Here is a 27,483-nt window from a genome sequence, read left to right on the forward strand (position 1 = left end):
TTATACTGTGGGATCAAAGAGACCCCAAATCTCAGTGGCCTAATAACATAAAGATTTTTTTTTTATTAAAGATTTTATTTATCCATTTGACAGAGATAGAGACAGCCAGCGAGAGAGGGAACACAAGCAGGGGGAGTGGGAGAGGAAGAAGCAGGCTCACAGCAGAGGAGCCTGATGTGGGGCTCGATCCCATAACGCCGGGATCACGCCCTGAGCCGAAGGCAGACGCTTAACCGCTGTGCCACCCAGGCGCCCCAAAGATTTTTTTATTCATACAAAATTCACTATGGTTCCAGGTGACTTTCCAAAGCAATTCCTCCTTGTGCTTACTTAGAGGTCCAGGCCAAGACAAAGCCAAGGGGAAAGTCACAGGAGACTCAAGCATGGGTTTTTAAAACCTCAGCCTGAAAGTTACACACAGTACTTTCCCTCACCCACTGGCTGCAGGTAGTCACATGGCCCCACTTCGCTCTAAGGAGGTGGGAAATTGAAGGGAACCAAAGGGTAGTGGTTACATAGGCCTTTTTAAACTTAGCCAGGAGAACATCTGAGGATCCTGTGAACACTCCTCATGCCCCCTGCTTTTGCCCAGGGACTGTGATAGGCACTTTCACAGGAGTGACCTTAGTAGGAGACAGGCAATGGCCACTGAGTGACAGCATGGAAATTTCAAAGTGACACCTGTCCTAGAACATACCCTTTTCCTGCTCAACAGCCAAGACACTACATCCTTTGTCACAACCATGAGCCCCCTGCTTGCAGCCAGTCCTTTAACCCCTGCCTGACCCAGCTCAGCAGGAAGCTGCCACTGGAGGCAGAGCCCAGGAGACAGTACTGCAAGTTTGGTCAACCTTCTCCAAGACCCCTGCCTCTCCCGACTCTACCCACTTCCTCCCAAGCCCGCTTCACTGTGCCACCTCCCAGGTCACACCCTCCACCTCCACCACCCAGCTTGGGGCCTCCGTTCACCAGCTCCTTTACTCCTGACCTACACCTAGCTTCCTATCTCTGCGCTTCCCTCATCCTTCTTAGGCTGAGCTCTCATTCATCTGACCTTGGCTTCCATGTCCAGGAGAGGCCAACTATCTCCACAGACTCGTGACACTTCTCCTTGCCGGCTCCGCGGGCTGGCATGAGGTAGTGACCAGCAGAGGCCACGCTGTAGCAGGTCCGCTCACAGGAGCAGCCTCCTGCAGAGCTGGGTTTCTGACACAGGAGCCGACCGCCTACATGTCATCAATCCATGAAAGAGTATTCATGAACAAGAACAGGAGACCATTTACTGATGTCTCTGGAGCCAAGCCAAGAGTCTCTACTTCAAAGAGTGAACTTTGAGCAACTGCAGACGCACAAATCCCCAGTGAGTGGATGAGCTCTGATTCCAGGAAGTAAAGAAGTTGGCCAAGGTCACAGAAGCAAGGAAAGGATGGGGTCATAGATAACCTAATTCCAGTGCCCAGGGGGAGAGGAGGATGGGACAGGAATGAGCAGACACACACTTCCTAACCACTCTGACCACACAGCTTTCCCCAACAGCCCAGCGAGGAAGGACTGCCGACTGACCGTGCAGTTTTAACTGTCCCATCTTTCCAGTGTGTCAGACGTTCACACGTACACACCTGTATACAGGGAAACACACGTATACCGCAGCAGGGTCACCAATTCACATTCAGGTGAGTTGGCTCTCTAGGGAAAAAAGTCTTATTTTGTAGCGTTTGCTGATTCTCTGGTATAAATACCTTCACTTTAGTTAATCTCAAGCTAGCAACATAGATCCCTCCGTGTGCAACTGGGACCGTATCTTTTCATTCTGAGTGAAAAGGGTCTATGAGTGGCAGACTCATTGAGTCTTTTTTGGTCTACGAACGTCTATCCCTCACTTTTTTTTTTTTTTAAAGATTTTATTTATTTATTCGACAGAGATAGAGACAGCCAGCGAGAGAGAGAACACAAGCAGGGGGAGTGGGAGAGGAAGAAACAGGCTCATAGCAGAAGAGCCTGATGTGGGGCTCGATCCCATAACGCCGGGATCATGCCCTGAGCTGAAGGCAGACGCTTAACCGCTGTGCCACCCAGGCGCCCCTATCCCTCACTTTTGATAGTTTAATGAAATACACAATTCTGGTTGATAGATATTTTCCCTCAAACTTTAAAGATGGGAGAAGGGAGAGAGTATATCTGGTATTCAAGGTAGGAGATCAAGGAAGTCTCCATTAAGGCAAACAGGTCATGAAGAACAAGAGACTGGCCTGGGGGAAGAAATTCCAGACATAAGAAACAACAGAAGCAAAGGCATGGAGGCAAAAATACGAAGGTACAATGGCAGAGAAAGTGAAGACTGGGAGGACTGGGGGCAGTCCCTCAGCGCATCTTGGGAGCTATGTGCCATCTCCCCCCTGCCCCGCTTTCTTTCCTGTAGGCACAAACCACACTGTGGGTTTCTGAGTGGAAAACTAACAGGATCCAATTTAGGACTTAGGGCATTAAAAAAAAAAAAATCAACATCTGGTTTATCTACTTTCTGGATAGTTAAGAACAGATTAAGCAAAAACAAAGCAGACACTGCTATGAGTAGGAACTAGAGCAGTGAAATCGAGTGGGGAAAATGTCACAAGAAACAAGAAGACAGTGACCAAAACCCCCACACAGCTTGGCCTCATTTAAATGGAGAGGAAAGTCCAGGATGAAAACTGGTGCGGGTCAGGCCGATGAAAGATCATCGGGAAAGAAGTCCAGGTAGCAGAGGCTCGTCTGCCTGTCTCGGCACCACACTTCCTGCCGGTGGCTGCCACACCTCTGGGTATTTCCAGCTTCAGGAATTTTGCTAGAGAGCCTGGACTCGGGGTGTTAGAGCTTCCCTCAAACAGGAAGGGAGAAGTCCAGAAGAAAAGCAGCGGACCTGGGAGAGCCCTTGCTAACCCCTCTGGCCGGCCCAGCTTACTGCCCCTTCCAGCGGCCGCTCACGGCCCCCCACTCTCTGCGGGCTGGCCGAACCCAGCTGCACCAAGGCACCCCTAACGGCTCTGCTCAGCGCCCTCCTCTACGGCAGAGCTACCGACTTTATCACTCGTTTAAGCCTCCTCCTCCTTGGCAAGACCCAGTTTCCTGAGGACGTAGCGTCAGTCCTCCTCACGATTTCATCCCCAGCCTCTGCAACGGAATTCAACTGCCTAAAATCACATGGGTTTTAAGCAACAGAGTCAAGAACTGAGACCTGATGTTCCTCCCAGCACAGCCAGTGCAATGTTCTTCGGTTACGCTCTAGAATTCAGAGAACTCTGACCGCTTTCTTCCCTGAGGTTCTGGGCTTCATTCTGATTTCGCCAGATGATCCGGTACCCAGCAGTCCCTGCGCAGGCCCTGGTCCTCTGCACTACTGCTGACGGGGCTGCCACTAGGATTAAGCAGCAAAAAGTAAGGTGTGTGTCTGTACCTGTGTCAGGGCCACCGTGGCGGACTTCGGCCTTCCAAAAAACAAGCTCCAAGTCTGACTCTTCCCACTTCAGGGACTTCCTGTTTGGAATCCCATCCTCCCCAGCTGCCGCAGACGGGAGCATTCACACAGGTGTGTATACACGCACAGCTCAGGGCAAGGGGGAAGGACGACTGCACGGTGAAGATCACGGCAATCACAAAAGGCTTCAGCTGCGGGCTCAGGAGCAGGCATTTTTAAATACCTTAATCAACTCTGCCTGCTGCCCGGTTGGCTCTGACTTTAGTATTTAATTCTCTCAAGGTGTCCCCTGCCCACCCTCCATTAATGGTCAGGCCAAAATTCTTTATTCCTCTGAGCAAGCAAAGGTTGTGTTTGACTTTGGCTTGCCAACCCCCACCCCCTTTTTTTTTTTTTGAGTGCGTGTGCACATGCAAGCAGGTATGGGGGTGCAGAGGGAGAAGGAGAGAGAATCTGAAGCAGACTCCCTGCTGAGTGCAGAGCCCTATGCCAGGCTCAATCTCACAACCCAGAGATCATGACCCGAGCCGAAATCAGGAGTCTGATGCTTAACTGAGCCACCCAGGGGCCCCTACTTTTGCCTTTTTAATAGGCCCATGTCAGCCCTCTGGCTTTCAGTCCCAAAGGCACCAGCCCTGACTAGGAGGCCGCACACCCCCACCACGCCCTGGTCTGCCCTCCGCAGGCCCCCTGCTCTCAGCCTATCTAGCACGCTTCCTTCTGTCTCTTTGTCAGCCTCAGGGCTCTGGCAGCAGGCTCTGCTGTCACACCAGCCTCCAGCCCTCCCCTCGTTTTGCTTTTGGCCACCCTAGACAACCTCCTGTCAACTCAACTGCCCCAGACCTTTCAGTGCCCAAGAGTGGTTCTGACACTCCCCTCCCCTTCCTGCTGCCAGTTCGCTCAGAGACCTTCTCAGCCTGTGCTCCCTGTTCCAAGTACCTGGGACTTACTAAATGCATCAATGCCTGGCTCCTACTTCAAACCACAAGCATCAGAAACTCTAACGATGAGGCCCAGGCATCAGCATTTTTAAATCACAGGTGCAACTGGGGTTGAGAACACCGGTCTATTCTGAGCAGACAGGTCTGTTGTCAACAGCAAACTCAATTACTTCATTAATTTATTCAACAAATGTCACCTGAGCACTTACCTTGTGAAGGGCACCAAAATCCACCCAGATACTCCCCTCCAAAATCTCACGATTACTTAGGCAAGAGAAAGATACACTCCTTCACATTTGCTGATTTCCCCAAATCAGTATCTCTAAATTAGTATCAAAAAAAAATTGTTTTTAAGTCTGTTACAAACATATGTATGGAAGATTACTCATAGGCATCAGATACCCCCAGTGGGTGACAGATGTACCGTGTTTTGTGCTGTTACTTTCTATTAGTATAGTACATTCATTTGCAACATGAGGTTTCATCACAAATACCAACCTACAGATAACTACTCATCAAAATAGACTACCATAAAAGAGAACAACTTGACTCTGAAACTTAAAACTTCTATTAAACAAAAAATTAACCAAAAGCATAAAACACTCCAATAAAAAACAACGGAGAGCTCAAGAGACAGAAGATCTAAAATTCAGGAAACAATCAAGTATTAGTAAGCAGAACTTAATAAAAACGCCTAAAACCATCAGTGAAAAGACAACCAAAAAGAAAGTTCAGCAGAAGATAGGAAACGTAAACTCAGAGAAGGAAATTAAAGCATGAAAAGATGCTCAATCTTCAGTAATCAGGAAAATAATTTTCAATTGCAATGAGATACTATGTCACACCCAGCCATTTATTAAAAGCAACAGAATGATAGAATTAAGTTAAACAGTGTCATGGGCCAGAAGGTTGACCCATAGGAACTCATTCATTGTTGGTGGGTGTGTGAATTGGTTCAGCCACTTTGAAAAATATTTTGGGGATTTCTAGTAAAGATGAAGAAGCGTGTATCCTACAATCCAACTCCTATGTGATTTCTGCGGGTTTCTCTGTGGTATACAAGGAGGCATTTACAAAAGTATTTGGAGCAAATTTTTAACAAAAAATTGGAGACAGCCTAATCCACAATCCATGAGCATCCATCACCAGAAAAACTATTTTGAGGAATATCTGTCCAATGCATTACATTATACTATGAAAATATATCAACTAAGAGCTACCCATTCAAAATGGATGCATCTCACAAGCCTCAAGGAAAAAAAAGATTTGGAAAAATACAGACCTTAGAACACCCCTGAAAGTTTTAAATGATTTAAACTACTGAATAGAGGGCAGCCTCGGTGGCTCAGTCAGTTAAGCATCTGCCTTTGGCTCAAATCATGATCTCAGGGTCCTGGTATGGAGTTCCCCCCCTCCCCCAGTCAGGCTTCCTGCTCAGTGGGGAGTCTGCTCCTCCTTCCCCCTCTGCCCCTCTCTCCCTGCCGCACTCATGCTCTTTCTCTCTCAAAAATGAATACCACAACAAATAACTGAAGATAGTTTAGGAATATTTTAACAGTACAGAGAAAAGCTTAAAAATTCCCAGTTAAGGCAAGAGGTCCCACTGGTGGAAAGGAAAGGGGGATTTATGTAGGGAAGGAACTGCCAGGGACTTCAACAGTGGTTGAACAGGTTTTTTTGTTTTTTTTTTTTTGTTTTGTTTTGTTTTTTAAAGCAGTGAGTATTGACTACATAGGTGTTTATGGAATTATTTTTTCTCATTTGTTGTCTATCTTAAATACTGCAAAGTAAATGTATAATGTATTTCGTTTTATTAGAAAAGTCTTTTCTATTTTTGAGTTAACATTAACTGAGCAGTAACCACTAGACAAATAGCCAACATGTACATTTCTTTCCTACTATAAAATCTTTATTTGGTAAAATAAGGTAGTGTGTTTAAAATTCCTCAGAATATGGATAAAATTTCCTTGAAACTCAATAAAACGAAATCCTAGAAAAGTGGGCTGGGACTCAGGGGTCCTTGCTCAAAATAACTGTACCTTGCTTCATTATGAAGGGGCTTCTGAATCCCCCCAAGCACCAGCTCATGTAATGGTCACAGCAACCGCACTTCTTTAACCGCTGAAGAATTTAAATCTCTGGGTGCCTGGGGGCACAGTCAGTTAAGTGTCCAACTCTGTTTTTGTTTAGGTCATAATCTCATGGGTTGTTAGACTGAGCCCTGTTGGGCTCTGTGCTCAGCGCGGGGGTCTTCTTGGGACTTTCCTTCTGCCCCTCGCCCAAGCTTGCACTCCCTCCCTCTCTAAAATAAAAACTCTTGGTGGGGGGGAGAAGGGGAGACTTAAAGCTCCATCACAGTTAAGCACTTCACCCAAGGGGCTCGAGTTGAGATTTAAGCCCAGACCCAACTTACTTAGAAGGCCATGCTCTTATTTATATGTTCACTTACATTTTGATTTGTTCTAGAAAAGTCTTAAGATGCTACGAAACTTTTAAAATGATTTATAATTAAATGAACGCTCTGGCTGAAAAATAATGAGCATAGGGCAAATGAAGTGGGGACATCAGTATGGACAGTCTACGCCACAGCCAACATGGCTGTCAAAGAGGGAGACAGGGCCTCATGCACAAGATGAGACAGTGATGGACTTCCCAGCACTCGGTCTTACAATGCCCCCTGCCCATGCCCTCACCTCCATTCCCCAGTCCCTGGTTAACAAGGCTGTTCTTTGTCAACAGGGAACATGCTATCTCAACTAAGTGGAAAAGACGATCACCTACCACACTGTGCCCGGCAAACACTGCAGTGAGAAAGGACAGAGGACATTGAGGCCATCCTCAGGTTAGCACTGAGGGGGTAAAGAAATAAAAACAAAAAAATAAAAAATCAATGCTAAGACACCTGGATACCATCAGATCCTAACACAGAAAACATGGCCAGCATAGTCTAATGGGGGAGGCATCCACCACAACACACGAATCAGATGAAAGAAATTATTTAAATGGTATAGTAGCTTCATCTATTGCCAAGGGCAAAGAACTCTGCCTGATACCAATTAGATGTTAAAATGAAAAGAAAAAAAAATGATCAAGAACACAACCCACGAAATGGGTGAGTACCCAAAAAAGGTGAGTGCAAAGAAGCCTTACGGAAAATCGGCTTTGGAGGAAAACAAAAAACCCTAACTGCACTCAGATATTAGAATTATGTCAAAAGGTTTCACATTATACGTGCAGTCCAAGAACCAAGGCATCACCGTTCATAGACTTAACCATTGTGCCAGTATCACCAGGTTGAGTGTTTATAAGCATAACACTATTCCCAGATCCCAGAGGTCAAACCCAGAGTCTGACATGGAAAGCAGAGGAATTTAAAGGGAACCGCAAAATGTGACATCCCTCAACAAACTTCCTTCCTTTTATTAGGGATATTACTGATAATAAAGCTGCCGGATGGCTTCAAGCATTTACAATTACATTGCGTAACAGAGGACGAACTAAGCACAGTGGATCTCTAATTATTCAGGAGGCAGTTACCCAGACTGTGGAAAAACCCAAGCATTTCTGACACTCTTCCAGCCTGCTGCATGCCTTCTCGTGAACGTTAAATGAAGGCAAGAGAAAGTGAAGGGGGATGATATTCCAATCAGTCAATTCTGCTACATGGTCAGCAGTTCTGGTAAACAGATCGGATGGGCAAGGGAACAGAAACCATCCGCTAAAAATGAGTTTGAGATTTCCTGTGGGTTTCAATTATCCATACTGCCTCTGTCCTAAATTCTGTCATTGGTAAGCTAGAGTTGCCTTAGAGAGCCAATAGCAAAATGTCTCCCCTGCTCAGCTCCAGGACAATCTCACACTAGGGCCCCGGTGACCCCAAAACAACTATTTTTTCCACAACACCTAGTATTGCATCAAAAATTCAACCACATGTACTTTCCTGACTCTGGTGTGTCAGGGCCACTCATACTGGTATAAAGCGCAACCATCAGTCCCTGAGTCCATGGATCACGTGGACATCGGGATTAAAGAATCAGTGTCAAGCTGATTCCCAATTTAAGACAAAATCCCATTTAAAGTTAAGTAACTCAGGGGCGCCTGTGTGGCTCAGTTAAGCGTCTGCCTTCGGCTCAGGTCATGATCCCGGGGTCCTGGGATCTAGTCCTGCATCGGGCTCCCTGCTCAGTGGGGAGTCTGCTTCTCCTCCCTCTGCCTGCCGCTCCCCCAGCTTGTACTCTCTCTCCCTCTGTGAAATACATAAATAAAATCTTAAAATTAAGTAATTCATGAGAAGTCACTCACAAAATACAAATGCCCGCTTTTTTGAAGAACAGTTTGACTTATTTGGTAGAATTACTTCTAAACAGTTATTCATAAAAAGTACAATTCATATCCTAAAAATGTAAGACTTAAGTGAGACACTACACGATTAAAACTGCAACACAATTATTAGTCAGCAAGCAAGACAGCCGCCCTGAGATTGTATCCCAAGGGCCCTGTGACCCCTCCTCTACCTAAGATTATGGCCAGTCAAGTCCCCACCGTACCCTGGCCCTCTTGTTCCACTGGGGCTTAAGTAAGAAGTCAACGGGACAGCACCCACAGTCTTATTTCTTCTTTTCCGAAAATATTTTTAAGATTCAGAGACAAGGACAACGGAACACCATAAAGGTGGAAGCAGCGTCTTCAGGGGGACGTGGCTGAGCTGAGGAAGGGCCCCTACAGCAGCACTCTCCTTTCCCCCAGAAACCCAGAGATTTAGAAAGGGGTATGGAATAAATGTGTCCACTGGTGGAGTAAAAAACAAGAAAAACTCCAAAGCATGCACACGCGTGCACACATACACACACACACACGATTAAATCCCCAAAGACCACTTTCGACTTAGCCAAAGTACATTTCCTTAAAAAAGTAGCTCAAACTTACAGTCTATCTTGAATCCTCACATCTTCCTCTTCCCTTGGCCGGAAAAAAGACTGAAAAACTCCACTCTCAAGTAAGAGAGGAAGGAGAGTGAGAAGCTCCCTTTTATTCTTGTTCTAAAGCTCTGCCCACGTGCTCATTCTGGTGAGTCTCGGGCTCTCACCTTGTAGCACTCAAGGCATTAAAATACCATCATCAGAGAGCGCAGCGCTCTGCAATCAGTTCAATAATGGTGGTAAGTAATAAGCCAGAAGGACCTACAGGGTGCTATGAGAACCCATGCAAGATGCATTTAGCTTCATCTGGGAATTCAGGCAAGCTTCTAAGAAAATCACAACAGACCTCAATGATGAAGGAGGAGTGGGACCTAGTCAGGTGAAAACCATTGTAAGGGGCATTTCAGGCCCCTGGGAACGCTATGAGGCATGTTAAAGAAAAGCAAAGCAGTGGTCTGTGGAGGGGCGAAACTGAGGTTGGAGAGGGTGGAAGGAGCTAGGTCAAGGGGTCATGGTCTTAATGTGCTGAGAAAGGTGACAAAGTTTTAGTATGTTGCATTAATATTTAGCTGAATCCCTCTGGTTGAAGTTCATAGATTAAGGGGCTTAGGACTGGAAAGCCAGAGATCAGAAAGGAGTTTCTGTGACGGTCTAGCCCAATGGTTCTCAAAGTATAGTCCTGGAACCACCAGCTTCATCTGGGACTTACTAGAAATGGCAAATCTCAGGCCCACTGTAGACCTGCTGAACCATAAGCTCTGGACGCAGCAATGTGTGTATTGACTGGCCCTCCAGCTGATGGGACGCCGCTAAGGCTGGAGAACCACTGGTGTAGATAAGAGATGACGAGCACCTGCATTAGAGGCAGTGGTAGGAGATACAGATAAGAGGATGAATTAGAGCCCGATATGGTCATAGAATCAACTGAGACTCATGTGGGCAAGGAAGAGAAAGAAATGGAAGTGTGAGGATTTGGTCTGAGCAACTGGGTGAGGCTGTAAAGAATCCAGGAGGTCAGGTAGGCTTACGGGGCATGATGAGTTAAGGGGGGACATGCAGAGTTTGAGATGCCTCTCGGACATCCAGCTTGCCATGCTGCAGGATCCATGAGTAGGAAGCTCAGAGACAGAGATACCAGCAGAGAGGAGGGGCAGATGAAACTACGCCATCACTAAGAGCAGGAGACGAAAGACAGAGTTCTGGAGACACCAGTATCACAGGGCTGAACAGAGGCAGAGAAGTCTGAATCAGAGCTGGAAAAAGGAAAAAAGGAAACCAGCTGATGCCCCCAGGACCTCAGTTACTTCCACAGGGCATAGCTAAGTACTTTTTCTCCCCATAATTCAAGATTAGGGTATCTACCTACGTAACTCGCTATAACCAGTAAAAGAAAAATCAATACGTGATCATCTCAAGAAATGCCAAGATGGCATTTTGATAAAATTCAACATTCATCTTACAAATCCCTTTGTTAATAGCTTCCCAGCATCCATTCCATCTCTCTTGCATCCCAGGCCTTACTGACTCCTGCTTGGGGATCTACATCCCCCTGAACAAAACATGTGAATTTAAATAAATATGACTAAGCCTTTAATTTCCCTGGCTACAGTGATTGGTTAGGGATAGTCAAGTGACTTAGGCTGGTCCAAAGCAATGCTGAGAAAGAGCTCTTCTCTCTCTCCCTCTCTCGCTCTCTCTCTTCATTCTCACTGGTAGTCAAAAGAAACATAGCCATGTTGTTGCTCCTAACATTTGGTACCATGTAAGAATGGACACGACACCACTGGAGGGCAGAGTAGAAAAATGGAAAGAAATCAGATCTTTTGTGGCACCGTCAAACTACCAGATTACGTCTTGGCCAAAGCCATTTCTACCTCTGAACTTTTCAGTTACGTAAGCCAAGAAATTGCCTTTTATTGCTTATGTAATAAAATTGCTGGAACAAGGCTGAATGAGTTTTTCTGTGCTTAACACAGGAAGAATCCCAGTGGAAACAAATGACTCCCTCCTGCTGATATTAGAATGAGATCTGATCATAGATACCCTTTGGGTGGAGAATGCCACACAAGTTACACATGTAATGGTATGTGGCTTCCCAAAAGCAGGGATATGAAACCATCATAACTCAAACAACTAGAATCAAGACCAACATCTGAGCAGAGGAGAAATGGTATTCCAGCTGAGGGATAACAGAGCTAATTTCCACAGCTATCTCTGGGTCAAGAACACTTACAGAATTCCAGGAAAACCAGAGGTCTGAACAAAAGCTACCACCACCCACGGTCTCACACGCCAACCACCAGTCCTTAAACCAAAGCTTCTCTAGTCATACATGTTGTCAGAGGATTTCTCAAGAAGGGTTTATAGGAAACTCATTCCCTGAGTCCTGGCATGTTGAAACTCTTTGTGATTTTTATATTTGAAGGTAAGTTTGGCTGAATATAGAATAATTGCTTCCTTCTTTCTTTTCTACATTATCTTGAACATATTCCTCTATTGTCTCTGACTTTAAGCATTGCTGTCAAGGTCCAATACCAATTGGATTTTCTTTCCTTTGAAAATGACTTGGTCTTTTTGCTTGGATACCACCCCCCAATTTTTTTTTTCTTTATGGGCAATTATATTACTAGAAGATGTATTGGTATTGTCTGTTCTGGGTCAATGTTCCCAATAGGTTATATTCCCTTTCTGTAAGTGGATTCCAGCCTTTTTCCAGGAAGATTTTCTTTATTTGATAATATATGTTCTATTTCATTGATTTAGCGTTTATTTTTTTCAGAGACTCCTATATACATATAGATCTCCTCTGCCTATATTCCACATCTCAATTTTCTTTCAAAGCTTCTATTTCCCCTTTCATTTCTGTTTTTCCTTCTTCCTTTCCCACTTCTGTTCCCCCACAATGTGCTCTGTGTTGTTTATTCATTCCTACAGTGCTTCCAGTTGGCTCTTCATTCCTTACTTTTTTTTTTTTTGCTTTTATTTCTACTTTTCTGAGTTATTAACTCTTTTTCATATGTCTGTTTAATCACGTAATCTGTGTTTTTCTAATTTGGATTTCTGCTGTTCTTTTGTAGCTTTTGTTTTCTTAATTTCTTTTACCTAATTTCGAAATATTAGGTTGCAGTTTTTTCTCTGTTTTATGAGCATATTTTCTCACATGCCTCCATTGTCTGCCACTTGGAGCCTGTGAAGCACCCTTCACTTTTGGCTCTTGTTCTCAAACCAACTCTCCAAGCCTTCCACTCCTTGTGGGACCACCCCCCCCCCTTTCTTGGGACGAGTGCTTACAGGCCATATCTGGGCTGCCGGCCCCCAGGACCAGTAGCCCTTCCATCTTTCAGCCATTTCTTCCAGGGAGCTCCTTGTTACTGTCGGTAGTTTGGTCCCAACTGCTCATATTGTAGAGTTTACAGACATACTTGGACACTTTGCTTTGTAAAAGATGCTCCTTGTGGGTTACCTGATTCACTAATAATACTGCTCTGTCTTTCTTTATGAGGGGAATTAAGGGGCCAAAAAAAAAAAAAAAAAGGAGATTGTAAAAGCAGGATTCATGAAAGAAAAAATTGGTAAGTTGCACTTTATTAAAGCTAAATCTTCTAAAAGCTGTGAAAAAGACTGAAAAGTTAAGCCACAGATAGTGAGAAAGTATTCTCAAACATTTATCTAATAAAGGATGTGTATCTAAAATATACAAAGAACGCTTAAAACTCAACAATAAGAAAACAAACAACCCAACTGAAAAATGGGCAAAATATGTGGACAGAAACCTTGCCAAAGAAGATACACAGATGCAAAGATGTTCAGCATCATTTGTCTCTAGAGAATTGCAAATTAAAACAGTGAGGCTACCACTGCACACCTATTAGGATGGCTACAATCCAAAACCCCGACAATGCCAATCACTGGACGGTTATTCACAAGGGCAAAGACAAAACCAAAGAATTTTAGAATGAAGTCTTTCATTCAAACACTTCTTCAACAAACATTTATTTTTTAAAATTTTAATTAAATTCTAGTTAGTTAATATATAGTGCAATATTGGTTTCAGGAGAATTCAGTGGTTCATCACTTACAACACCCAGTGCCCACCATAACTCGTGCCCTCCTTAATACCCATCACCCATCTAGCCCATCCCCACCACCTCCCTCCAACCTTCAGTTTGTTCTCTATCATTAAGAGTCTCATGATTTGTTTCCCTCTCTCTTTTCCCCCCTTCCCATATGATCATCTGTTTTGTTTCCTAAATTCCACATATGAGTGAAATCATATGGTATTTGTCTTTCTCTGACTGATTTATTTCACTTAGTATATAATACACTCTAGCTCCAACCACGTCATTACAAATGGCAAGATCTCATTCTTTTTGGTGGCTGAGTATTATTCCAGAGTGTGTGTGTGTGTGTGTGTGTGTGTGTGTGTGTGTGTATACACCACCTCTTCTTTATCCATTCATCAGTAGATGGGCATCTGGTCTCTTTCCATAGTTTCACTATTGTTGATAATGCTGCTATAAAGATCGGGGTGCATGTACCCCTTCGAATCTGTATTTTTGTATCCTTTGGGTAATACCTAGTACTGCAATTGCTGGGTTGTAGGGTAGTTCTATTTTTAACTCGCTGAGGAAATTTCATACTGTTTTCCAGAGTGGCTGCACCAGTTTGCACCCCCACCAACAATGTAAGAGGGTTCCCCTTTCTCCACATCCTTGCCAACACCTGTTGTGTCTTGTGTTGTTAATTCTAGCCATTCTGACCATTGTGAGGTGGTATCTCATCATAGTTTTGATTGCATTTCCCTGATGATGGGTGATGTTGAGCATCTTTTTACGTGTCTGTTGGCCGTCTAGATGTCTTCTTTGGCAAAGTGTCTGTTTGTGTGTTCTGCCCATCTCTTAACCATGTTATTTGTTTTTTGGGTGTTGAGTTTGATAAGCTCTTTATAGATTTTGGATATTAACCCTTTATAAGATATGTCATTTGCAAATATATTCTCCCATTCTGTAGGCTTTTAGTTTTGTTGACTGTTTCCTTCACTGTGCAGAGGTCTTGATGAAGTCCCAATAGTTCATTTTTGCTTTTTTTCCCTTGTCAACAAACATTCATTTACTGAGCACCCACTATATTCCAGTCACTAGGGGAAAAATTGCTCACTGCTATGCAAGCTAAATAAAAGGCTTGATTTGGATTTGAACTCAGACTCTTTGACTTCAAAACCTATCTTCTCACATAACATACAATACTACATGCCAGACTACCTGAATGGCATCGAAGAGACTGAAATAAATGGAATGTTATACTGCCTTCCTGGATGGGAAGCCAGTATTCAAAAGACATCAAGTCTCCCCTTAATTAATCAATACGTTAACTGCTATAACTATCCTGGCACAACTTTTTTGTACCTTGTAAAATATTTCTCACATCCATGTAGAAGAATCACTACCAGTAACTGACAAAATTATAAAGAAAGAGTTATAAGTATTTTGCTCTGACAGACTTAACAATAGACTTCAAAGATACAACCACCAAAACATCATGGTTGTAGCAGATATGAATGGAAGACAACAGAAAGCCTAGGAATGAAATACATAAATATATCCATATATACATTTGTGTGTGTGCGTGTGTGTGTGTGCGTGCACAGTGCATGTGTGCATGTGTGTGTTCCTAAGCTTTCTGTTATCTTTCATTCATCTCTCCACTAGAACCATACCATTTTGGAGGTATGATTTTAGTGAACAGTAAAAGTATCACTTTATATCAATGAAGAAGTGAATAATTCAATAATTTCACGAACTAATGATAGGATAATTGGTTAACATGTGGAGAAAAATTACGTTAGCTCCATATTTCACGAGACATATCCAAATTATTTCCAGATAGTTTAAAATTTTAAGTGGAAAAAAACCGCTCTAAGAACACGGAAGAAAAAGTATAGATGAATACTTATATCATTCAAGGGCCTGGAAGGCCTTGCTAAGAATAACATCAAATACATAAACGCTAGGAGCACATGGGCAGCTCAGTCGGTTAAGCGTCTACCTTCAACTCAGGTCATGATCCCAGGGTCTGGGATCGAGCCCCATGTCAGGCTCCCTGCTCAGTGGGGAGTCTGCTTCTCCCTCTGCCTCTCCCCCCGCTCATGCTCTCCCTTTCTCCCTGTCTCTCTCCCTCTCCCAAATAAATAAATGAAATCTTAAAAAAAAAACCCTCAAGGAAATGATTGTTACATTTTTACTAATAAAAATAAATATATAAAAAGTATAATAAATATAAAAATACAAAAGGAACTGAGAAAAAATATTAATAATGTATGATAGGAAAGAAAGTGCCATACTTATCAGAGTTCTTTAAAACTCTAGTGGGATAATGACTTAAAAGGCAGGCAACCCCATTAAAAATGGGACAGTAAAGGACAGGCAATTCACAAAACAAACACACAAATAGGCTATAAAAATTCTGCAACCATGCTCAGTCACTCTGGCAACCCAAAACTGTAAATCAAAACTAGATTTTACTTTGACTCATCAAATTCCAAAGATTTGATAATGATGATCTCCAATGCTGTTGAAGGTCTGGGGAAAGAAGTATTTTCTTTGCTGGAGGGAGAGGAAAGCTGTCCCAGTGACTCTGGATCCCTTAACACACACCAAACGCCTTCCTGGGCTACAGTAACGTACACAGCTAGAGCCTTCAAATGTGTTTGAGACTCTTTCAACTGCCAACACTTTTCCTGTTTATACATCCACCATGATATTGATCGTGTAATAATTTTGCCACCATAACCACAAACTGTCTGGAGCAGGAGGATCCCCGGAGACAGATGACAACTCCACCCAACCACAGGCAGAGAACCAGTAAATGATCAGCTGTGACACGTGTATCCTGACACCCAGCACCCATATCCATCTGCTCCAACAGGACTCACAGATATTTGGTGAGTGGGTGTTTAATTTAATACATGATTAAAATGCCAAAAAAAAAAATCCTTTGTAAATGGAAGATTATTCTGCTCCTTGGCACAAAATGCAGGATGCTGGAGAACTAAAGCTGCCAATGTTGCTATTCGGTAAAAGGTTTTTAATACGACACCAAATCTGGAATTCCTTTTCCCCACGTGTCACTAAGGGGCAATAACACGTGCCCCTGGGAGGGCAGATGCCAGGTCTGTATTATTCTCGGGTGGATCTCCAGTGCGTGGCAGCAGGCATTTGGTAAATGATATATATTATGATGATGATATCTCATTCATTCTTTGGGAAAATCCTTACTGAGCCCCACAGTGAGCCAGAACCTAACTAGATGCCTTACATTTATAATCTAAGTTCATAAGCTGCATCATCAAAGCATAAGCTCTTTCTTTAGCTTGCATCAAAATGTAGTCCCAAAACACTTGACTTGCTTATATGAAAACACAAATGCCAACTTCTAGATCAGCTAACTTTACCCTCCCCCCCATACTGCAGAAGATCAAGAATCGCTTTACAGTCTTACTTGTATTATTACAAAATATTCTTCCGCATATTACCTCCTCGGTAAACAATAATTTCCAAGAATTTGGGAATTGGAAGGCTCCAAAGGGATCATCTTGTTTAACCCTTTCATTTTACAGATTGCCAGATAAGGCCTAAGAGGGTTGGGGGTGTGTTCAAAATCATACACAAACAAGATGTCACAGTGGATAAAATCGAGGTCTCCAGGCTTACGGACCAGCGATACCTCCACCCTGCCCTGCTGCTTTTTCCTGGTAATTACCAAAATGCCTTGCCTGTAATAACAGAAGCACAGAATACCACATTCTTAAGGCCTTGCAAAGAGAAGATGTTGGAATAGATTTACTTGTGGTCAGCTTTATTCCCAATCCCAAACTCATGATTTTGCTTATAATTTAATGGAAGAATCTATAAATACATACCATGTACTTGAGCAAATGGCAGACCGACCACAAAGGTTAAAAGCCTTTATTAGCAATTCTGGAAGAGATTATGGATTATTCTTTAATGAAAAGGCTAATCGTGACTTTAAAAATGTCCTCAAATGTCTCATTTTATCAATTTCCTCTACAGCTTATTTTCCAAAGCCTTCTACAAAATCTGACCTACTACATCCAGCCATAAAAGAAGACAGACTAATTAAGCAGTGTCTGAAGTCACTCCACTAGAACACATGCCTTCCGGTGTGGACTCACCTACTAGCCAAAGACAAGATATAAATGGCAATGTAAAAATCCAGAGAAGAAAAGGAAACAGATGGAGGTAAGGGAAAAGCAGGTAAGAGCTGACATTCATAAATGGTTAGGTAAATTAAGGACAAATTTCCTATAAACTGAAAGGATCCTCTTAGACCACTGAGATGTCTTACTAAAGCTGAAATGTACGCCTGGGTCCCTGAGTAATAATAAAAACTTATTGGGGCCAGCAAGGTGTAATAGGGAAAAACTTACTGAGGATCAAAGGCCTGTGTTCTGTCCCAACTCATACATTAACTAGCTGTGTGATCATGAACAGACATCATGACATCACTCTAGGTATCAGTTTTGTAAAATGAGAGTTAAACTCAACGCTTCCCAAACTTACCCACAGACATACCCTAAAAACAAAGAATGATGATGGTTGGGAATGTAGGCTGCTTGCGGCCCCAGATTTCTCTAGTCTGTGTCTTCTATTTAAAAATATTTAAGGAGGGGGTGGAACACATGGGTGGCTCAGTCAGTTAAGTGCCCAACTCTTGATTTTGGCTCAGGTCATGATCTCAGGGTTGTGAGATCAAGCCCTGTATTGGGCTCTGCACTGAGCATGGAGTCTGCTTAAAATTCTCTCTCTCCCTCTTCCTCTGTCTTTCCCCCCACACTTGCTTGCTCATTCTCCTTCTCTCTCTCAAAAATAAAAATAAAATAAAATAAATAAAATAAAATAAAAATATTCATGGAGATTCTACTTCTAGGTCCTGTATGACCTGGGCCAACTTATGTAGCCTCTGTGAACCTCCATTTTGTTGGACCAACTCTCTTACAAGAAAACTAGAAAATGTGGACAGAATATTTTTTAAAACATCAAAGTATTAGAGACACTGCAATACAGTGAGACTTTGTGAGGCCAAGATCTGGAAGACAAAAGGAAGGTGAGAAGCAAGAATGTGGCTTTTGGTCCCCATACCCCCGCAAAGTTATCAACAATGCTGATGGCAGCAGCTGACTAGATAAGCAGAGCTTTCATCCATCTCACAGAGACAGAAGGACAAAACTAGAGTTCAGGGCCTGTTAAGGAGCAAGGACCTTTGTAAAAACCTTAGGTTTCCTGTTAGGACCTCAGTGCTCTACTGTGTAAAAATAGAATTGACCTTGAAATAGATCAGCCTTCACATGGGATAAAACCCTCTGAATCATTTCAAGCACTGATTAAATTATTATTACCTGTCCCTTGCCCAGCTGCCAACTAGATGTAAAAGTAAATTCTGCCTGGAGGAATATGCCATCACATAAAGTATCAAACTATCTCTGAAGCTGCTCACATACATTGCCCAACACTCAATAAAAATAACTAGGATATCATGGGGGGGAAAAAGATAGATCAAAAATCAAAAAGGGAAAATAGGGGCGCCTGGGTGGCACAGCGGTTAAGCATCTGCCTTCGGCTCAGGGCGTGATCCCGGCATTATGGGATCGAGCCCCACATCAGGCTCCTCTGCTATGAGCCTGCTTCTTCCTCTCCCACTCCCCCTGCTTGTGTTCCCTCTCTCGCTGGCTGTCTCTATCTCTGTCAAATAAATAAATAAAATCTTTAAAAAAAAAAGGGAAAATAATTAAATAGACACATCGAAGATCCAGATAGTGGAGTTACAATATACAGAATTTAAAATAATCACAGTTAATATGTTCAAGGAATTAAAAGACAAGATACAAAATTTTGGCAAAAAGCTAGAAACTATTTAAAAAATCAAGTGACAATTTCAGTTCTGAAAAATACAGTAATTAAAAATAGTCACTAAATGGGTGAGTAAATAAGGATAGGAGGCTCAGTGAAGAAAGAGAATTGGGGGATGGAATATATGTCAGAAAACAAAGATCTAGACTAAGGTAGAGCAAGACAAAGGACAGAAAATACAGGAAAGAGTTCAAAAGACATGTGGAACACAGAGAAAATGTGTCATGTATATACTTGTAATGTCATTCCCAGTAAAATTAGAGAGAATGGGGCAGAAATATTTGAAAATAGCTGAGATTTTCCAATACTGAAGGAATAAGTCAAGCCACAAATTTAAGAAGTACAATGAACCCTAAGAACAAAAAATACAAAGAAAACAACACCTACTCATATTATAAGAGAATAATTGAAAGCAAAATACAAAGTGAAAAATATTTTAAAATAGCCAAGGAAAAAGACATATTGCTTTAAAAGAGCAATAATAATAAGACTGATATCTAGCTTCTTGATTGAAATAATGGGAGGCAGAACACAATGACATGGTATCTTCAAAATGCTGAAATAGATTACAGGCCAGCCTAGAACTCAATACCTAGTAGTGTGAATATGCTTCAAAAATAATAACAAAATAAAATTTTCAGATAATCAAAAACTGAGAGAATTTGTCACCAGGAGTCTGGCACTAATGAAAAGACTAAAGGGAGAACTTAACAGGCAAATGATCTAAGATGAAAGCCGCAGATGGAGAAAATAATGAGTGTCACTGGGAAAGGGAAATATGTGTGTAATTCTAAATGAATATTGAGTGTAGAAAACAAAAGAAATGTCTTCTTCAACTTAAAAATGTAAATAATTAAAATACACAACAACAAGAGCATAAAATTAGTAGGGAAATGTAAGTATTCTAAGGTCCTTCTGTGGTCTGGAAGAGGGGTAGAGTTATTAACATTAGACTAATAAGAGTAATTTTGCAATTTCTACTAATTACAAAAGAATATTAAACAGATTAAGTAGCTAAGAAGCTACTATACTGGAGAGATAGAATAAAACACTAAAACTCACAGTAACCAAGAGAATAAAAATACAAAATGCAGGACAGGTGGGGAAAACAAAGCAAAGAGTAAAATAATAGCATTAAATGCCAATATATTACTAATTGTATTTAATATCAATGAACTAGGTTCCTCTTCCAGTAAGAAAGAGTGAACTCTGAAACCACCAACCCTCTCACCGATAACAGTGATAAATTCTAGACAAAAGTAACAGCCTGAGGGCTCTGGAGAATGAACAAAAGCAGGCAGTTTAATGAAGAGGACTCTAAGCTTGGAAGAACAGTCCAACACCTGTTGAGTTTCCCAGTTTTTCAGTTTTGCCTTGAAGGCAGGCCACAGTCACAGCGTGGCACGGGAGGATCAAACTCTAACAGAGACTTTACCATCCGCCTTGCCTAAGGAACCAGAAGACGGAGTGTGGGGCCACAAGGCTGCTAGACAGTGAGGGAGTTTTCCAGTGAAGAGGAAACCAGACGGGGAGAATGCTAAACTCTGCCCAGATCTCTGACTGAAGCTTGAACCACACATGCACAGGGCAGATTCCAAGGAGCCCAGCTCCAGATAAAAAAACTTCACTTATATTTGAACTGCCATCCACCTCAGATGAAATCGTGTTTACAGTTTGAGTCCAGTCAACTTAATCACCTGCTAAAACAAACAAAATCAACGCTCTTCATGAGGCTGTGACAGAATGGGGAGTCTTGCCAACACATCATTCACGACGTCCCTGATACAATCCCAAATCACTGCACATAAGAAAAATGATCCAGGTGCTGGAACTATCAGACTATTTTGAAGCTGCTATTATAATTACGCTGAGTGAGGTAAAGAAATATATGCTGGTAACAAGTGAAAAGAGTAGAAATCTCAGCCCCAAATAGAAAATATAAAAAAGACAAAATGGAATTTTTACAACTGAAAACTACAATATCAGAAATAAATATTCAGGGCACCTGAGTGGCTCAGTCAGTTAAGTGTCCAACTCCTGGTTTCCACTGAGGTCATGATCTCAGGGTTGTGAGATCAAGCCCCGTATGGGGCTCCTGGCTCCACACTCAGTGTGGAGACTGCTTGAGATTCTTACCCTCTCCCTCTCCCTCTACCCCTCGCCCCGTGCGCTTGCTTCTGCATGTACTCTCTCTCTCCAGTAAATAAATAAATAAATAAATAAATAAATAAATAAATAAAATAAAATCTTTTTAAAAAGATTTATTCCCCAGATGAGATAAATATAAGAATAGAGATTACAGACAAAAGAATCCATGATTATGAAAGAGATCAAGAGAAATTATCCAATCTGAAGAAGAGAGAAACAGATTGGAAAAAAAAAAAAAAACAGAGACCTAGGGATTTGTGGGCAATATAAAAAGGCAAGTGGAGTCCCAGGTGGAGAAAAAGAGAATGGGAAATAAAAGTATTAGGGGAAAAAAACAGGCTGAAATATTTCCAAATTTTCAGAAATATGTTTACAGGTTTGAGAAGTCAGCAAGATCACAGATAAGATAGAGATGAAGAAAGCTCCACGGAGGCACATTATATTCAATCCGGTGGACGTTCAAGATAAAAGCAGCCACAGGAAACCACACACTACACACGGTGAGACAAGCCAAACGACTGCTGAACTTGCGTGAGACACAGCGGAGACAGAAGACAAAGGAACAACAACTTTGAAGTAAAGACAGTTCTAGACAAAGGAAAACTAGACAATTCACTACCCACAGACCCGCAGGACAAGAAATGCTAAAATAATTCTTTTAGGTTTGAGGACATGACAGAAGGAAGCATTACTGTTGAGGAGTAACTAAGGAGCATCAGAAATAGTAAATATAAAAGGTTATTTTAGCTTATCTAAATGGTTATTTAATGGTTGAAAATAAAAACTCTTCTGAGAGATAATATGGGAAAGTAGCTGACCTACCTTGGGGTAGGTAAAGATTTCTTGAACTACACTGTAATTCTGTTCATCAAAACAATTACATATTTATTGTCAAATGGGGATGATTTTGAGAATGAAAGGCAGCACAATTAATCATTACTCTGGAAGACTGTGCATAAAATGGGACAGTTGGGCATGAACTTAAAATACAGAGACATTACCTACCTGCTCATAGATAAATAAACAACAAGACTGGGCCCGTACGTGCACCAAAGATATGTACCAGAATGTTCAGAGCAGCGTTATCTATAACAGTCCTAAATGGAAATTTACCAAATGTCCATTAACATTAGAACACAGAGTGGTACAATCATGCGAAGAAATACTATACGACAATGAAACATATGAAATACAGCAACACACAGCAACACGGATTCATCTCTGAAAGGTAATACTGAGCAAAAGAGGCCAGACATAAAATAATACACTCTGTATGATTTCATTTACATAAGACTCAAAAACAGGCAACACCACTGTATAGTTTTACAGATCCAACTAGTAAAATAGGGAGTAATGATTAAGAGGTGGTTTCTGGGATACTGGTTCTATTTCCTAACCTGCATGATAATTACAAATATGTTTACTCTGTGATAATGCATCAAATAGTATACTTAGGATTTTTAAACTTTTCTGTCTGTATATTGTTCTTCAACTAGAAAGTTTATTTAAACAAGTAACCTAGGTCTAAATATAAAATGCAATGCTATAAAACTCCTAATAGATACCATAGGGGAAAATTTGCATGACCTGGGGTCTGACAACAGCTTTTTACATAGAACACGAAAGGCACAACCCATGAAAGAAATAATTGCTAGGCTAGACTTCATTGAAATTAAAAACATCTGCTCTGCAAAAGACAATGTCAAGAGAATGAGAAGACAGCCACAGACTGAGGGAAAATATTTGCAAAAGACACATAAAGGACTGTGGCCCAAAATATAGAAAGAACTCTTAAAACTCAACAACAAGGAAACACCCTAATTAAAAAATGGACCAAGGACTTTAACAGATGACTCACCAAAGAAGATATACAGATGGCAAATAAGCATATGAAAAGATGCTGCGCATAATTCATTATTGCAAATTAAAAAATAATGTACACACATCTGTGAGAATGCCAGAAGTCCAAACACAAACACCACCAAAAGCTGGCGAGGATGTGGAACAACAGAAACTCTCATCCATTTCTGGTAAAAATGCAAAATGGTACAGCTACTTTGGAAGACAGCTTGGCGGTTTCTGGCCAAAGTAAACATACTCTGACTATACGATCCAGCAATCGTGCTCCTTGGTGTTTATCCAAAGGAGTTGAAAACATGTCAACATAAAAACATGCACCTGGATCTTCGTAGCAGTTTTATTCATAACTGCCAAAACCTGGAAGCAAGATGCCTTTAGTCGGTGAATGGATGAAGTAAACTGTGGTGCAACTGACAACAGAATATTACTCAGTGCTTAAAAAAAAAAAAAAAAAAAGCTCTCAAGCCATGAGAAGGCCTGGAGGAATGTTAAATGCATGTTACTAAGGGACAGAAAGCACCCTAAAAAGGGTACATACTGTAGGATTCCAACTGCATAACATTATAAAAAAGGCAAAACTATTGAGACAGTAAGACCAGTGGTGGCAGAGGCTGGGGGGAAGGTGGGACGAGCAAGGCGGAGCACAGATGATTTCCGGCCCAGTGAAACTATCCCGTCTGATGTTATAATGGGGGATACACGTCATGATACACCTGTCACACCCAGACAAGGTACAACCCCCAGAGCGAGCCCTACTGTAAACTATGAACTTCGGGTGATTCTGATGTGTCAGTGTGGGTTCATCACTTGTGACAGACACACTTCTCTGGTGCAGGACGCTGATAATGGGGGAAGCTGTGCACTTTATGGAAAATCTCTGTATTTTCAGCTCAACTTTTCTGTGAATCTGAAACTGCTCTAAAAAGACACTATACTAAAAAAATTAACTACCTCAGTGCTTACGAACATAATGTGAAAGATATCCAAAATTCATAAACTCTCATCAGTAGTGTATATCCACCCTTTTATTACTAAAATATATTTAAAATACATGGAATTTAATAAACTCTTAGTCTGGGAGAATGTACAGTGTACCTGTGGTGTCCTGGTGCAGCAGGCCCAGGTTGGAAAGCTCTGGAGGAGACACTTCCCCCCAAAGGAAGCCCTGGGGAGCACTCCCGAAGGTCAGACTAGGGGTGAGGTTCTGTTCTCATGACACCTTCCTTTGCTTGGCATTTTATGGTTCCATTCAGGGGGATTCAGAACAGCCTTACCCGGGAAGCCTTCTGAAGCAGCTCAGATCTTCCGACCCATCTGGCACATACTGCCACATCGGGCTCCTGCCTCAGGCCGCCAGGCAGAGAGTTCTCGATGTCCAACTTTCCCGAGTCTGCGGGACCTTGCTCCACCAGGACACAGAATCTTCTGTCGGAGAAGATGACTCAGAGCTTAACAGCCTTTCCCCAAACTCCAGCTGCTGTCCTCCAAATGTGTTGCCGGCACAGCTTCCACAGTGGAAAGAGAAGGCTCCAGAAGGTACCAGGGCCAGCAGAAAGAAGGAAAGGTCTCCAGGTAGCATGGGGGTGTGAGGATGCCCTCCAGTGCACTCTAATGCCTGACTTCTAGCCTGGAATGTCTAGTGATATATCATTACAGGATCAGCAAAATTCAAACTCAGGCAACGTTTGCTAATTTCCAGCTCTATTCTTGTCCAAGGGGCAGCATGACGTGGGGGTGAGAGCCAGGATACCTGAGGGAGTCAGCTGGTTCCTTAGAAGCTCTCCCCAGCTGTCCCTCCTTGGGAAGGTGCATCCCCCAAAGCCAGGAGGGAAAGGAAAAAAAGCTGGGACCATAGTGCCAGCCTGGGGCGGTGCTTGGGGGATGGAGACATGCTGGTAGTCCAAATCTCAGAGTCTGCCTCTGTCCAGATTAAGGAGGCACGGGTGACACAAGGATTGTCACTCTCACTTTACTGAAAATGCAAAGTTAGTTCAGAGAGGCATGTTCAGGGTAAGGAGTCAAGGGCAGGCTTTGGATGCAAGACCTGTCTTCCCCTGCCACCTTTGTCACCACCCAGATGGGCAACCCTAAAGTGACTCACTCTTTCTGAGTTTGCATATTTGTAAAACGTGAATACTAATATCTGCATCACAGGGTTCTTGTGATAATTGAACAAAGCGATGTCTGGGAAACACTTGAGACACAGCACCTTGCCCAAAGTCCCCAATAAATGATGACTTTAATAAAAGGGGGTGGGAGGGGCACCTGGGTGGTTCAGTCAGTTGAGCATCTGCCTTCGGCTCAGGTCATGATCCCAGGGTCCTAGGATCAAGCCCCGCATCGGGCTACCTGCTCAGCGGGGAGTCTGCTTCTCCCTCTCCCCTGCTCGTGCTCTCTCTCTCTCTCTCAAATAAATAAATAAAATCTTTTAAAAAATAAAAATAAAAAAGGGGTGGGAGGGGGGCTACAGTAAGGTGAGAAGGAGCTCTAAGGACGATTGTTCTTTTAGTACCCGTGGCGCACACCCATAGACACTGGGAAGCTGAGAGCTGCAGCAGCATCACGGACTCCAGACGGATTAAAGGGATACCACATCAAGAACATCAAGAGGGAAAAATACAGTATCAAATAAAAGCAGCTGACATGGGAATAGCAGCTCTTGTTCAAGTCACACCTCACCTTCTTTTTTTTTTTTAATTTTTTAAAGATTTTATTTATTCATTCAACAGAGATAGAGACAGCCAGCGAGAGAGGGAACACAAGCAGGGGAAGTGGGAGAGGAAGAAGCAGGCTCACAGCGGAGGAGCCTGATGTGGGGCTCGATCCCATAACGCCGGGATCACGCCCTGAGCCGAAGGCAGACGCTTAACGACTGCGCCACCCAGGCGCCCCACACCTCACCTTCTGTAAACGCAATAAAAAATTATCCTGTTTATAATCACATCATCAAAGAATTGGAAATACGGAATTAAACAAGTTTATTTTTTTGGTGATGTCCCCACTGAATCTAAATCCTCTTTTCTTATTTTTATTACATATACGCACTCATCAGAACTACACATAATCACCAGTAGTTAGTGAAATGTAACATAGAAATATAGTTATGGATGCAACAGAAACAATAAAGAAGGCAATTGAAATGATTCTATAAGCTGGTTTATATTTATTTCATTTCAGAGTTTATAATAATTAAGGTACTAAACCAAGCACTGTCACAACCAGGAGTAACAGGAGCCACAAACAGTGGGTGAACTTGGAGCATTTTTTGAAATACTGACTTAAATTAAACTGGTGTTTATTGGAAAGAGAGAAATTAAAATGATGAAGATTGAGTTTATTCTGCTTTCAGTGTTAGTATTAATATGCAAAACTATCCACTGAAATATTTTTAAAATGTATCCCTCTTGAAAACAGCATGGAGTCTTGCTGTGATCTCAAGTAGAATTCTTCAAAGAGACTTGTCCCTGGGATTTCCATCTCAGGGGAACTCAGTGGTTGAAAAACTAAGATGGATAGTCTCGAGCGAGGCCATCATGAGGGTGGGGGATGTTTAAAGACAACTTGGGATGATATCACACTCTCTTTCTAGCCAGGAGTCAGGTTCCTACCTACCAGGACCTAGCCAGAGCACGAAGTGCAAGACAATGGCCCAGGTACTGAACAGAGGATCACCCAGGGGGCTTTTTTCTCTAGAAGAGGTAGAGGTAAACGTGGGCTCTAACTCAGCTGATTATATGTACAATGAGGACAAAATCAGAAGCCACAGAGACCCAGCAGTGGTCCTAGGAAATGGCAGAGAGTGGTAGGCGGAGACAGAGAGAAATGTAAGAGCATTTGGTGCCCAGGGAAACAGCTCTGCTGACCTCAGCCTCCAAACCCTGGCCTCCTGGCCTCAGACAATAATGGAGGTTCATGAGGCTGGCCTTGACTCCAGAAGGATGTGTTCTGCAGAGTTTGCTTAAGAAATGAGAAACTGTGCGGGGCGCCTGGGTGGCACAGCAGTTAGGCGTCTGCCTTCGGCTCAGGGCGTGATCCCGGAGTTATGGGATCGAGCCCCATTTCAGGCTCCTCCGCTATGAGCCTGCTTCTTCCTCTCCCACTCCCCCTGCTTGTGTTCCCTCTCTCCCTGGCTGTCTCTCTCTCTGTAGAATAAATAAATAAAATCTTTGGGAAAAAAAAAAAGAAATGAGAAACTGTGAACTGTATTTCCAAAAGGATTAAAATGATAATTATTT

The 27,483-nt window shown here is 42.5% G+C and overlaps 1 protein-coding gene across 7 annotated transcripts in view; it reads right to left on the reverse strand.

The window, feature by feature from the left end:
- PDE8B (phosphodiesterase 8B) overlaps positions 1-27,483 on the reverse strand; it is a 248,116-nt gene that overhangs the window by 124,521 nt on the left and 96,112 nt on the right. For 2 of the 7 annotated variants that reach the window (XM_087862052.1, XM_087862051.1), the window contains exon 1: positions 9,322-9,414. The exons of the other annotated variants lie outside the window; for them this stretch is intronic. The gene's annotated coding sequence lies outside the window, so the exon portion shown is untranslated. Of the gene's footprint in view, positions 1-9,321; positions 9,415-27,483 lie in introns of those variants that run through there. 7 annotated transcript variants of the gene reach the window in all.

Source organism: Ursus americanus, chromosome 5 (assembly GCF_024610735.1).
Source record: "Ursus americanus isolate L20-20 chromosome 5, mUrsAme1.1.p, whole genome shotgun sequence".
NCBI lineage: Eukaryota > Metazoa > Chordata > Mammalia > Carnivora > Ursidae > Ursus > Ursus americanus.